General features: G+C 46.0%; 2 pseudogenes; both read left to right on the forward strand.

Moving 5' to 3' along the window:
- The first annotated feature begins 12351 nt into the window (after window positions 1-12351).
- LOC128565313 (MIEF1 upstream open reading frame protein-like) lies at window positions 12352-12692 on the forward strand (annotated as a pseudogene).
- Window positions 12693-12709: 17 nt separating this feature from the next.
- LOC128565797 (mitochondrial dynamics protein MID51-like) lies at window positions 12710-14542 on the forward strand (annotated as a pseudogene).
- Window positions 14543-15147: the final 605 nt, after the last annotated feature.

Here is a 15147-nt window from a genome sequence, read left to right on the forward strand (position 1 = left end):
CACTGGAAGATACCGGCCTGGGGAAAGACTTTATGAAGACGACTGCCGTGGCAATTGCAACAACAACAAAAATAAACAAATGGGACTTCATTAAGCTGAAAAGTTTCTCTCTCTCTCTTTTTTTTTTTTTTTTTTTTTTGCAGTTTTTGGCTGGGGCTAGGTTTGAACCCGCAGTCTCTTGCATATGGGGCCAGTGCCCTACTCCTTTGAGCCACAGGCACTGCCCTAAACTGAAAAGCTTCTGTACAGCTAAGAAGACAACAACCAAAGCAAATAGACAACCTACACAATGGGAAAGGATATTTGCATATTTTGAATCAGACAAAAGCTTGATAACTAGGATCTATAGAGAACTCAAATTAGCCGGGCATTGTGGCGGGCGCCTGTAGTCCCAGCTACTCGGGAGGCTGAGGCAAGAGAATCGCTTAAGCCCAGAAGTTGGAGGTTGCTGTGAGCTGTGTGAGGCCACGGCACTCTACCAAGGGCCATAAAGTGAGACTCTGTCTCTACAAAAAAAAAAAAAAAAGAGAAATCAAATTAATCCACACGAAAAGAGTCAACAATCCCATATATCAATGGGCAAGACACATGACTAGAACCTTCTCTAAAGAAGACAGACGAATGGCTAACAAACACAAAAAAATACTCATCATCCCTAATTACTAGAGAAATGCAAATCAAAACCACCCTGAGTTACCATCTAACCTCAGCGAGAATGGCCCACATCACAATATCTCAAAACTGCAGATGCTGGTGTGGATGTGGAGAGAAGGGAACACTTTTACACTGCTGGTGGGACTGCAAACTAATACAACCTTTTTGGAAGGAAGTATGGAGACTCCTCAAAGAACTCAGGCTAGATCTCCCATTTTATCCTGCAATCCCATTACTGGGCATCTACCCAGAAGGAAAAAAGTCCTTTTATCATAAGGACACTTGCACTAGACTGTTTATTGCAGTTCAATTTACAATTGCCAAAATGTGGAAACAGCCAAAATGCCCCCCAACCCAGGAATGGAATAACAAGCTGTGGTATATATACAGCATGGAATACTATTTAGTCATTAAGAAAATGGAGACTTTGAGCCTTTGTATTAACCTGGATGGAAGTGGAAGACATTATTCTTAGTAAAGCATTATAAGAATGGAGAAGCATGAATCCTATGTACTTAATTTTGATATGAGGACAATTAATGACAATGACACAGTGCGGGTGGGAGAAGGGGAGAGCAAAGAGAGAAAGAAGGAGAGAGGGGTGAGGGAAAGGAAGAGCAGAGAGAGGGAAGGGAGGGGTGGGGTGTTGGTGTGGGCCACACCTTTGGGGGGCAAGACACGATTGTAAGTGGGTCTTTACCTAACAAATGCAATCAGTGTAACCTGGTTTCTTGTACCCTCAATGAATATAGACATTCATCTGTGTTACATGAATCAATAGTTTATCTTATTTATTTTACTTTTTAAAACTTTATAATTTATATGTAATAACTATATATATTTATGTGGTATTGTTTGATGTTTTCCTTTCTTTTTTACTTTTGTTTTTTTGAGACAGAGTCTTACTATATCACCTTCAGTAGACTGCCATGGCGTCAAAGCTCACAGCAACCTCAAACTCTTGGGCTTAAGTGATTCTCTTGCCTCAGCCTCCCAAATAATTGGGACTACAGGACCCTGCCACAATGCCTGGCTATTTTTTGGTTGTAGTTATTGTTGTCATTATTGTTTAGCTGGCCCTGGATGGGTTTGAACCCGCCAGCCTCAGTGTATGTGGCTGGTGCTGAAACCACTTTGCGCCTTTGTATTAACCTGGATGGAAGTGGAAGACATTATTCTTAGTAAAGCATTATAAGAATGGAGAAGCATGAATCCTATGTACTTAATTTTGATATGAGGACAATTAATGACAATGACACAGTGCGGGTGGGAGAAGGGGAGAGCAAAGAGAGAAAGAAGGAGAGAGGGGTGAGGGAAAGGAAGAGCAGAGAGAGGGAAGGGAGGGGTGGGGTGTTGGTGTGGGCCACACCTTTGGGGGGCAAGACACGATTGTAAGAGGGTCTTTACCTAACAAATTTAAACATTTCAACATTAAATTTTAAAAAAAAAAAGAAAGAAAAGTGAGACTCTCTCTCTAAAAAAAAAAAAATGGGGTGGCGCCTGTGGCTCAAGGAGTAGGGCGCCAGTCCCATATGCCAGAGGTGGCGGGTTCAAACCTAGCCCCGACCAAAAACCACAAAAAAAAAAATGAGTGACTTGGGCTCAGCACCTGTAGCTCAAGTGGTTAGGGTGCTAGCCACATACACTGGAGCTGGCGGGTTCAAATCCAGTCTGAACCTGCCAAACAACAATGACAACTACAACCAAAAAAAACAAAAACATAGCCGGGCATTGTGGTGGGGGCCTGTAGTCCCAGCTACTCGGGAGGGTGAGGCAAGAGAATCACTTAAGCCCAAGAGTTTGAGGTTGCCATGAGCTGTGACTCCATGGCACTCTACCCAGGGTGACAGCGTGAGACTCTGTCTCAAAAAAAAAAAGAATGAGCAACTTGATGCATGTCAGTTGCAGAAGTAAGAAAGAGAGGAGAATCATGTTTAATTTTTTTTTCTTTTTTTTGCAGTTTTTGGCCGGGGCTGGGTTTGAACCCACTGCCTCCGGCATATAGGGCCTTATTCCTTTGAGCCACAGGGCCGACCCATGTTTAATTTTTTTAGTGTCTTTGCTTCTGTGATATTTTGGATACTTACCTGATTTCTCAACAAAAATAAAATAGCATTCCTTCTCTCCCTCTCTCCACCATCATGGTGTCTGTGATTAACCCCATTATCGCCATGTCCTCTCACAAGACTTTTAGAATCAAGCAGTTTCTGGCCAACAAACAAAAACAAAGTTGTCCCATTCCCCAGTGGATTTGAAAGAAAACTGGTGATAAAATCAGGTATAACTCGAAGAGGAGACACTGGAGAAAAACTGGGTCTATAAGGAATTGCACATGATGAGATGGCACATATTTATGCTGTATCAAGGTCACTGTCATCTTACCGTATCAAGCTGAAAAATGTCATCAGATGGACAGTTGACCACATTTCATTGGGAAAATGAGTTTTCTCTTTGTTTATATGCTCTTCACTAGTAAGCTGGTCAGTAATAAATACGTGAGACCTTTTAAAAAATAAAATAGCATAAGATGACGGTGTAGGGGAGGGAAGACGTTCCTTCTACTCTCTGAGGGTTTGATAGCTGAGTCTATGAAATAAAACCACAACAAGTAGATTAGTAGAAGAAAAGGTAGAAGATTTACTGCATGTAGGGGGCCATCACAGGAAGGAAAACAAATACCCCCTCGCCCCAAAAGACCCCCGTGAGGTTTAGGAGCTGACGGATTCTTTTTATCAGGGAGGAAGGAGGGGGAATATACACAATTTAGGGGAGAGTAAGTGATTTTTGAAAAAATTAAATGGGCCCTTGGAAGAAGAGGTGACAGACAGTTCATAATGAAGTGTGTCTAGCTGTGACACTGACTCCTAGTAGCCTGTCGGAAGATAGGAATTGGTCTTCCCTGATTGGGGGAGCTCTCAAAGAGGGGACTGATGATCGCTGAGTTCCTTCGGAGGGTATGTCTGGGAGGCATAGACGGGGAGTCCAGAGAAAGCCTCTCCCCGTGTTTTCTATTTCTCAAATGCCTTCAGCTCATGGCTATAATCTTAGCACTCTGGGAGGCTAAGGTGCGAGGATCACTTGAACTCAGGAGAGAAACAGAAAATTTAGCTGGGTGCGGTGGCAATCACCTTTAGTCCCAGCTATTCGAGAGGCTGAGGCAAGAGGGTGGCTTGAGTCCAAGAGTTTGAGGTTGCTATGAACTGGGCTGCTGCCACAGCACTCTAGCTTGGGCAGCAGAGTGAGAGTCTCGCTCAATAAATAAATAAATAGGGAGATGCCTGTGGCTCAGTGAGTGGCCTCATATACGGAGGGTGGCAGGTTTAAGCCTGGCCCTGGCCAAGCTGCAGCAAAGAAATGGCCGGCGTTGTGGTGGGCACCTGTGGTCCCAGCTACTTGGGAGGCTGAGGCAAGAGAACTGCTTGAGCCCAGGAGTTTGAGGTTGCTGTGAGCTGTGACACTACAGCACTCTACCCAGGGTGACAGCTTGAGACTCTGTCTCAAAAAATAAATAAATAAATAAATAACAATGAGATATATTTTGGGGTGGCATTTTCTGACTCCTTTAGTGGCTAGCTTTGTTTAAAGTCTCACAATTGTTTTCATGAGCAATTCAAGCATAATTGGTTTTGGGGTTTTTTTTTTTGCAGTTTTTGGCCAAGGCTGGGTTTGAACCCACCACCTCCTGCATATGGGGCTGGTGCCCTACTCCTTTGAGCCACAGGCGCCCTTGCATAATTGTTAAGAACAAGCTGAGCACGGTGGCTCACACCTGTAATCCCAGCACTCTGGGAGATTGAGGCAGGTCTGTCACCTGAGCTCAGGAGTTTGAGACCAGCCTGAGCAAGAGCAAAACTCATCTCTACGAAAAACAGGAAAAACTAGCCCAGAGTGGTGGCAGGCACCTGTATTCCCAGCTACTTGGAAGGCTGGAACAATAAGATCTCTTGAGTCCAAGAATCTGGGGTTGCTGTGAGCTCTGAGTCCACAGCACTCTACCCGGGGTGACAGTTTGAGACTCTGCCTCGAAAAAAAAAAAAGAATGTTAAGAACAAGTGAATTAGGTAAATATAAATGAAATAAAAGTTTATAAATAAACCTTTCAAAAATAGTTATGATTTTTAAAATACATCTACTTAAAATAATTTTAAATATTTTTTTGGTAACTCAAAACCTTGAAGCTTTTATGTTAACTCAAGTAATAGATAGTCATTAAATGTTTAGGTTATCTCTAATTAAGTTAAAATACCAACGCATTAATTACGGAACATAAGTTTAAGTTAATATACTTTAACATCTTGTTATTATACATCCAGAGGAGTTTAAAAGAACATTCAGGGGAAAAGGAGATCTTAGAAATTAAAAATATGATAGCAGAAATGAAAAATCTCGGGAGATAAATAAAGTTGAAAAATACATATAAAAATAGAAGAAAAAGATAAAAGCATGGAAAGATATGAAAAATAGAGTGTTACTTGAGGAAATCCAGACAGAGGAGGGGAAAGGTGAGGGCAGAAGAAATAGGGAGGCCATGAACAAATGAATAATATGAGACAATTTCCCAGGGCAGAGGAACAGGAGCTTTCAGACTGAAAGGCACACGGAGTGCCTCGGACAATGAATGAAAAAGGGCCACTGACTGCCAACAAAAACATAGGAAATTCTAGAGCCTCCAGAAATAAAATGGAGACCCTGTGTCTTTCCAGAGAGAAGAAAACAAGTCACACGCCATAAGGAACAAGGAATTCAGAATTGTATCACATTTCTTGGGGTGATTTAAAAACATGTCCGTGAACATCTTGACACTTCAGCCTCTTGGTGCCCGCCCACGGAAGCTGGGCTGGCCTTTGTGGCTGCCTGGATGAAGAGAATGCAGAAGTGGTGCTGTGGGGCCTCCCAGGCTAAGCTAGAAAAGGTCACACCGCTTTGCAGTTTCTCTGTGACAGTCGGTTCAATCATCATGCAGAAGCTCCAACTACTCTGAGGCTGCCACAGGGAGAGATGGGGCGAGGAAATGCCTGAGGGGCCTTAGTTGTTCTCCCAGCCAGGTGCCAGCCTGGCAAGGCAGACACCCTCGAGGTGACCACACCACAACTATCGTCTGACTGTAACCACACGAGACCCTGAGTAAGAACTGCCTCGTCGAGCCCATTCAGCTCCCAGACGCGCAGCTTTGCCAGGTGTCCTCAGATAGGCAGAGTAAGAGAGAACAAGGTGAAGACACACCTGCCCCCAGCTGCCCAGGCCTAGAGGTCACACACTTCACTTCTGCAGCATTTGGGTGCAAAGGGGCTGGGAAACCTTTAGCTCTGTGCCCAGGAAGAGGAGATGAGTTTGTGATATCTCATCAGGCTCTACCACATACCATGCAACAAACACATGCATATTCAGAAACTTGGTGTGTAACAGCTGCGGCTAGTAAATAAATTTGCAAAGAAGAGTTACATAGTAGATGGTATTCGTAGAACTGGCTCGGCATGTTAAGAAAAATCACTCCTTTTATTTCACACCATCTACACTGAAGTCCAAACAGATCAGTGATTCTCCTCCACTGGAGGCAATTTTGTGCCACAGAAAACATTTGGCAATGTCAAGAGACATTTTTGTTGTCCCAACTTGCAGGGTACAGGCACCTAGGGACACTGTTCAGTATCCTGCAATGCACAGGACGGCTGCTCACAACTTGGGGCTGAAATCTCCAGCCTCAAATGTCCATAGTGTCAAGGTTGAGAAACCCTTCAGTAGGGTTTATCCACATGTGAAAGAGAAAAATAAAAGTCTAACAGAAAAAAAATTAAAGAAAATTCCTTAGGACCTTAAGCTGGGTAGGGATGGATTTCTTAAACAAGGTCTCCAACAGAATGAACTTGGTTATATCAGAACTGAGGAGTTCTCTTTTGAAAAATATTTTACAATTGACATATTATAGTGTTGTTGCAGGAAGACAAGGCCCAATGGAGAGAAAGAGCACCCAAACGCCACGTTTATAAGAGGAAGGGCTTTATTCTCCACCCAGGAGCTTAGAAGAATAGAAGAATTCCAAATGTCTGCGCCCCCCAACTGGTTTGGTCTTTCCCTTTTTATCAACAGTCAAAAAGTTCCACCCCACAGCTACCCTTCTCATTGGCCAGTTCGAATCAAGCGGGAGACGCTATTCCAGACCCTACAGAACCACAGGATTTCACAGAACTTAGAAATTTCCAAGTTCCAGGAAGTTAAGTTTACAAATTCCTTTCCCCTTCCCCTTCCCCTTCTCCTTCTTGTAGAGACAGAGTCTCACTGTACCGCCCTCGGGTAGAGTGCCATGACGTCACACAGCTCACAGCAACCTGTAACTCTTGGGCTTACGATTCTCTTGCCTCAGCCTCCCGAGCAGCTGGGACTACAGGCGCCCGCCACAACGCCCGGCTATTTTTTGTTGTTGCAGTTTGGCAGAGCCTGGGTTTGAACCCACCACCCTTGGCATATGGGGCCGACACCCTACTCACTGAGCCACAGGCGCCGCCCTACAAATCCCTTTCTTCTTATAAATGTGGTGTTTGGGTGCTCTTTCTCTCTGTTGGGCCTTGTCTTCCTGAAACAGTTTTGGTTCCCTGACTGGGAAGCGAGATCACCCTTGGAGAGAACATGCACCTGGTAGTTGACGCTAATCCTCTGGACACCCACGTGGGGGGCCCTGATTGGCCTGAGCAACGTGAACTGCTGAGCCGCCAGGGAGGCAGTTTGGCCTTGACTGGGCAGAGAAAGGACCCCTATAGTGGGTCTTCGAAGAGTCAAACACAGGGGGGAACTGGCATGCAGGAACAGGTACCTACACAGGGAGACGTCGAAGGCAAGGTATGATCGAGCTGGAGATCCCATGACAGTTTTATTGGAAGAAGGAACCTGACCTACTCCTTAGGCATTAGATCCCTGGCAGGTCTGGGGGGTGTTGGTTTGCCTCCTATGGCTAAGTGGCAGCTTTAGTGGGAAATTGAGGCTGCCCAGGTTAAGAAATGGGTTGGAATTGTGTGCTTGTGAGTATTTGGATAATGACTGAGATGGGTTAAAATAGGTGGGGTGGCGGGGTTTCACTCCCCCCCATTCAAGGGGTGAAACAAATGTGTGAGTGTGCCCTTCTTCCCTGCTTCAACTTTGCCCCCTGGCTATTCTGAGAGAAACTGGAAGTTCTAGGTTTTCCATTCCTGTCCTTGGCAGTGCCGCATGGCCAGTGGGTCTTGGGGGAAAATGAAAAGACATTAGAAAGGATGTTGTAGTTTTGTTACTGGAATTTCTTCAGTGAGTCTTTGGTCTCAGGAATTTGAGAACTGAGCCCGCAGGCCACAGATCAGTGATAAAATCGGATTTTGTTGGACTGAGGGGCATGAGGGAGTGAAGAGTGCTAGAGCTATGACTCTGTCTCAAAAAAAGAAAAAAAAAAATGGACTGAGGAAATAGGTAAATAACCACAAAAGATTGTCCCTGAGCAGAGGTTCCAGCTCCTGATGGCTTTACAGTAAGTTCTAGTCACACTTCAGGAAATAGATAATTTTCAACCTCAGTGTAAGGATGGTCATATTTATAGTGAAATAATAGAAAAATTATTAAGTCACATTTTTTCAACAAGGATTAAAATCTCTCTGCCTACTTTCTCTCTCATGCCAGCCCCACCTCCCCATCCCTGTGGATTTGTTTTCACAAACCATTGAGGAACTCAACAGACCAAAAGGAAATTAAGTTCTCTTTACATTTCCCCAGCTCCCTGTTTTTTAGAATTCCTTCCTTAAAGCCTCAAGTTATTCCTGAGTGTTGTGGATGAACAATAGCACCTGGAAAAATGTCTTGTCTTCAACCTTGCTGGAGGAAAACCGCACACAGCGCTCATATTCACGGTCCTTTGTAAGTTCAGCTGCAATCACCTCCCACCCCTAAAGCTCAGCTCCCCACCAGCCCAGGGCCACATTCTTCCGGTCTTCCTTCAGGATGCCCTGCCAGCCCCGCTCTGCTGTCTTCTCTTTTTCTCATCTGCTCCACTCTCTTTCCTCTCTCTAATATAAATAAATTTATATTTTTATATACTAATCTTGGCCTAGAGAAATTCTTTTTTTGTTTGTTTGTTTTTTTTGAGACGGAGTCTCATTATGTTGCCCTTGGCAGAGCCCAGAGAAATTCTTTTCTCATCTCCTGCTCATCATCAACTGAGCATCCCTGCTTTTTTTCACATCTATCACTCGGCAAACTCATTTCCAATATGTAGAAAATGGTGGAAAGTGCCTTACCTCGTTTGAAGGGGCTAGCATAATCTTGTAACAAAACTGGACAAGATCCCCTGGGGAAGATAAAAACTACAGGTTGCCCTCTCTTATAAGCATTAGTATAAAAATTAAATGAAATGTTAATAAAATTAAATCCAGCAGGACAATGAAAGAATATTACATCATGACCAATAGATGTTTATACCCCAAAATAATAAAAATTAAGAAGAGCAAACACTTACATAGCATTCATTAGGCCCTGTTCTAAGGGCTTTACAGAGATTAACACATTTAATCATGGCATCTTGAAGCACAGAGAAGGCAAGGAACTTGCTGAATGACACACAGCTGGTTAGGTGGTAGAGCCTAGAATTTAGTCTGGACAGGTTTCCAATGTCCACTCAGCTACCTTACTCTGCTGCCACTTTAGGTCAGCAGATTAGAAAAATGACTGATGTAATTAACCACAGATAAAAGCAGAAAAACAATATGATTATCTCAGATGCAGAAAAAGCATTCAGTAAAACTGAGCACCCCTTCAAAGATAAAATAGTGATCTCGGAAGGGAGTTTCCTTTACAGGTTGAGGTTTCTATCAAAAGCCTCAGTGAACCCCATTCTTACTGGTTGCCATGACAACTGTCACACATAGTAATTGTTTTAAGATAAAAAGGCCCAGCAGCACCTCCTTGGCTCAAAGGAGTAGGTCGGAGGTGGCGGGTTCAAACCCACCCCAGCCAAAAAAAAAAAAGATAAAAAGGCCCAAGAGTTTGAGGTTGCTGTGAGCTATGATGCCAGCGCACTCTACCCAGGGTGACAAAATGAGACTCTGTCTCAAAAAGAAAAAAAAAAAAAAAAAAAGGATAAATAGGCCAGAGCGCTCCATGTGTTTAACCTTCCTGCCTAATGGGGGGCAGCCCCACTTCCAAGGTGCCTCTGGGCACTTGGAGCAAGCCAAGCCCAGATCAGAGATCAGACTGGGCAATTGGAATTTTATACCCTCCAAAGACAACTACCTCTACACCCAGTTTGCAAACAGGCCCCTTGAAAGCTAAAGATACATTCCTGTTCTGCTCATCCTGTAATCCTAGCAGGGGAATCCTCGAGTCCAGGAGACTGAGGAGCACTTTACCCAGGGCAACAGAGTGAGATTTGGTCTCAAAAAAGAAAAGAAAAGAAAATATAATCGGAAAAGGTGATAAAAACACAAAAACATCATATGAAATTCCTGCATTAAAGACATGCAGAATGAATTCTCGGCTTGATGCCCATAGAACAGTGCTTATGGCGCCAGCCACATACATGCATGGTGGTGGGTTCGAACGCGGCCCAGACCAGCTAAACAACAATGACAACTGCAACAAAAAATAGCTGGGCATCGGGGAGCACCTGTGACTCAAAGGAGTAAGGCGCCAGCCCCATATGCCGGAGGTGGTGGGTTCAAACCCAGCCCTGGCCAAAAACTCCAAAAAAAAAAAAAAAAAAAACTAGCTGGCGTTGTGGCGGGTGCCTATAGTGCCAGCTACTTGGGAGGCTGAGGCAAGAGAATTGCTTGAGCCCAAGAGTTTGAGGTTGGTGAGAGCTGTGACACCACAGCACTCTACCGAGGGTGATAAATAATAATAAAAAAATAAAAAATAATAATAATAAAATAAAATTTAAAAAAAGGACTGGGAGATAATATCAGATTCAACAGTATGTGGCTCTAGGATGGTGGGGAGGGAGTTCATAGTTTTTCCTGTAAAGGTCTAAATTAATTCAGATCAGTATATTCATATTCTAAGTTTGCACCTAGGAAACAGTGCAAAGAAGCAAAATGATAATGGGGATTGTCAGAATGCTAAAAATATGTTACTACTTTCCTCTTGCTTTTTAGTATTTCAATTTCCAACAAAGAAAAAAATTGATTATTTTTCATTTTCCAAATAAAAAATTCCATTACAATATTGCATAAGCAACAATCTCGAGAAGCCCTGTACTGGTGGTCGAAGAAGAGAGATCTGCTCATGCCTTACTCACACTGGGCCTATGTTAACAGTTGCTCGAGATAGTTGCCCAGGATCATCAAGAAAGCTTGGGTACAAACAATAAGGCACCGTTGATGCTGCCCAGTCTGGCCTGGAGGCTGGTAGGGGAGGCAGATACATGGACAGTGACAGAGAATGGGACAGGTGCTGAGAAGAAATGAAAGCCAGGACCTGGGATGCCACCAAGGAGACTTCCTTGGAGGTTACCCTGAAGTGGACCTCCTTCTTTGCCTGGGGAACCTGGCAAGCAGGTGCTCTAGTGGGTAGAGAACAAGTGGGGGATTTGTCACTGGGCCGTCCTGGGCAGGCCCCTTAGCACTGCTGATACACTGCTCTGAAAACTGGCTCGTCCCCGCGCCCTGGGTTATCAGAGGATTAAAGAGATAACGCATGGTAAGTGCTTGGCACACAGCCTGGCACTGGATCAATCGGAGAACCTGCCCTGGTCCTTGCTTCCTATCACCCTATGCCCAGCCACCTCTCAGCCTGTGTTCCCTGGACCCAGTTAAAGAGAGATGAGGGGATGCCAGCCCCATATACCTAGGGTGGCAGGTTTGAATCCACCCCCAGCCAAACAAAAAAATAGCTGGGTGTTGGGTTGTGGCGGGCGCCTGTAGTCCCAGCTACTCGGGAGGCTGAGGCAAGAGAATCGCTTAAGCCCAAGAGCTGGAGGTTGCCATGAGCTGTGACACCATAGCACTCTACTGAGGGTGATAAAGTGAGACTCTGTCTCTAAAAAAAATAAAAATAAAAATAAAATAAAGAGAGAAGAGGAAGGAATTCCCCCTCTGGCTCCATCCCTCCCCCCTTCTCCCGCCCCAAAGGGAGGGATCCATGGACTCAGGTCTGAGCCCTGGATTAGCTGTGTAATCCCCAGCTCTGCCAGGCAATCTCTTTCCCTGCTCAGGGGAGGAGGTCTGGGGCTGGGAGCCAGGACTCCTGAGCTCTGGACCTGGTATACTATCCTACACTTCTGGGAAACCTCAGGGTGGAGAGGCTCTTGGTGCCTCTCTTGAGGACACCACTGCTATCTGCAGGACTGTCACAGGCATGTCAGTTGTTGTGTGGGTTTGCCATGCGTGGGTGCTGAGAAGGAAGAAATCCCTGAGATTTCGAGTCCACCACTCAGCAGCTTCATGGCCTTGAACAAAAGACAAAATTCCCCTGAGCCTTAATTTTTTTCAGGTGTAAAACAGAGTGAACACCATCTGGGGCTGCTGTGGGAGTATATGAGAAAGTCGGTGCAAATGGGTTTTGTAAGCAGCACATCTTAGATTAGAAAGGGTGATTGCGGAGCTCCTGTCAGCCCCTCTGCTGCTCTGTGCGCAAGCTCGTGTTCCAGAAGTGAAGGGGCCTTGTTGATGAATGACCCTGGGACAGGTACCTGGTGAGAAGCGAGGAGTGCTAGGAGTGCTAGGAGTGCTAGTGCGCGTCCGTGGCATGATGCTCAGCCCCTGCAAATCCCCTACGGCCCCAAGGAGCCGAGAGGCAGTGCTGAATTTCTATCTGCTCTGTTGCTTTCAGGCCGAGAGCTTTACTACACTGATGGAGACTTCTACTTTTCTACCATCTGCTGTGAGTTCCGGAAAAATCAGAAGCTAGAGGATCCTGAGGTCTGGGAGAGGCAGCTGGAGAAGGGCCTGGTCTTTCTTCACAGCAAACTGGGAGGGATTATTCAGGATCCTCTCCTTTCCCCTCCTGCCCTAATTCCAAGGGAAGGAGGACAAAGGTGCCTTCTGTCAATACTCTTCTCTTCCATCTCCACCTTACAGATGCATTAAGAAGCCTCAGGTGAGCAATGGCAGGCGCTGGTGAGTGCAAAGGCAAGATGGATGACAATGGCATTGGCACGGCTATTGACTTTGTGCTTCCCAATGCCCAGCTGGTGCTGGGGGTGGGTGGAGGGGCCATGTTGGGCATTGCCACGCTGGCCGTTAAGTGGATGTATGATCCAGCAATTAGTGCCCCAACCAGCCCTACCCGCCTGAGCCATTCAGGGAAGAGGAGCTGGGAAGAACCAAACTGGACAGGCTCTGTTAGATAATTGCCCCAGAGAAAGCCGGGTCCTGCTTTCAACACGCCAAGACTAGCTGTCTCACTCTTAAAGTTACAGCTCCTTTCTAAGCACAGGGAGTTGCCCTGTAAATAACAGGGCCTACTAAACATCGCCCAGCTGCAAAACTTACTTCATCTTCCTATCCCAATTACCCACTGAAAATTTCAAACTTATGGCCTGCCCCTAACAACTCTTCCCGCCACAGCGGTAACTCCTTATTGGCTATTCTACCATCCCGTCACCATTCTAAGACTTCCCTTAACCAAACTTATATAAGGGCACACTTTTCTTTTGATTCTCTCTCTGCCTTTCTCTCCTCCTTGATGCTGCTCTGCAACATCCCTCCCTCACAAATAAAGACCTTTCTACAAGCCCTGGTGGTCTGTGAGATCTCTGCCGGTTGAGTGCCACCCTTTCAGGCTCCCCACCACTGCTGAACAAGGACATGAAGACAGGTCTAAGCCGGGCCCACAGACTCTTCCCACAGATTCCTCCTCCTTTGACACAGATGCATTCTGCCCTCCCCGGCCCAAGCCATTGGCCAGGAAAGGCCAGGTAGACTTGAAGAAAGCACGACTCCACATGTCCCTGCAGGAGAAACTTCTTACATACTACCAGGGAACTGGGCAGCCATCCCTGCCGGAGAGCAGGCTCGAGCCAAACAAGCTGCTGCGGACATATGTGCCGAGTGCAGAGCTTGCTGCAGGCTAAGTTGCCTGACATGCCACTTTGGGACATGTATGTGAGTGGCAGCCTCTATGACGACCTACAGGTGGTGAAGCTGACCACATTCAACTCATTGTGCCCCTTGTGCTGCAGCAGAACCTGTGGTCATGCATCCCTGGAGAGGACACCATCATGAACATCCCTGGCTTCTTCCTGGTTCGTCGTGAAAATCCAGAGTCCTTTCCTCGTGGTAGTAGTTACTGGGGCTGCTGTGTAGTAGGGGGCTACCTCTCCCCAAAGACAGTGGCAGACACATTTGAGAAGGTAGTGGCTGGCTCATCAACTGGCCAGCCATAGGGTCCCTTTTGGACTGTGATCCGACCTGCACCATCCCCAGAGGCCCTGATACTAGAGGTGCAGTATGAGCGTGACAAGCATCTTGTCATTGACTTCTTGCCGTCAGTGACTCTTGGTGACACAGTCTTGGTGGCCAGACCACACTGGCTAGCCCAGTATGACAACCTGTGGTGGCTGAGCCTGAGCCCTGCTGAGATAGCACGCCTGCAGGCTTTGGACCAGGCCGACGCAGGCTGCCGATCTCTGTGCCTCAAGATCCTCAAGGCCATATGCAAGTCTACTCTGGTTCTGGGCCACCTCAATGCCAGCCAGCTAACCAATGTCATTCTCCACTTGGCCCAGGAGGAGGCTGACTGGTCTCCAGATGTGCTGGCCAATCGTTTCCTGCAGGCCCTGAGGGGATTCATCAGCTACTTAGAGGCCGGTGGTCTGCCCAGTGCCCTAAACCCCAAGGTGAACTTATTTGCAGAGCTCACCCCTGAAGAAATAGACGAATTGGGTTACACTCTTTATTGCTCATTGTCTGAGCCAGAGGTGCTGCTGCAGACATAGGGCAGGCAAAGGCCCTGGATTCTTCGTTAGAAATTCTTGGCTACATAGTTGGTGCCTCACAGGGTCCCTAGGTGCCTTTTGTCTTGCTGGTTATTACCCTGGTCACTTCATACTGCTTAGAATGACATCTCTTAGTCTCCTATTTTCTCACCACTTTTCTATTTTTGTTACCAAACACTGTGCTCCCTACTCCCCCCTACTCCAGCCTGATTTTTCTGGAATGAATGCCAGTGAAGTGCTGGCCTGAGCTGATGAGACCACTTGGTGTTTTGCATTTTGGCCAAGGTTTCCTGCTTCTGTCTGCCCTGCCCTTTGGCCTTTCCTATTCACTGTGTTTTCTTTTTCTCTCTTGTCCATGCCTTCTGTTTTGCTCTTGTCCCTGGAGTATATCTGCCTAATTAAGATGTTGCCTTTTAGTTGAATGTCACTGAAGAGTTTTGACGGCATGCTTCTAAGCTGAACTCTGCAGAGTGAGTGCTGAAATAGTATTAGGGTTTCTGGGGGTCAGGCTGGTGGAAGAGCTGGCCTTAACCCTGGTTCCTGGAAAATAAGTCCATTCCTCCATCTCCTGACCAACTCCCATTCATAAGTACTGAGAAGTTCTT

This window comes from Nycticebus coucang, chromosome 14, assembly GCF_027406575.1.
Source record: "Nycticebus coucang isolate mNycCou1 chromosome 14, mNycCou1.pri, whole genome shotgun sequence".
In the NCBI taxonomy this organism is placed as follows: Eukaryota; Metazoa; Chordata; class Mammalia; order Primates; family Lorisidae; genus Nycticebus; species Nycticebus coucang.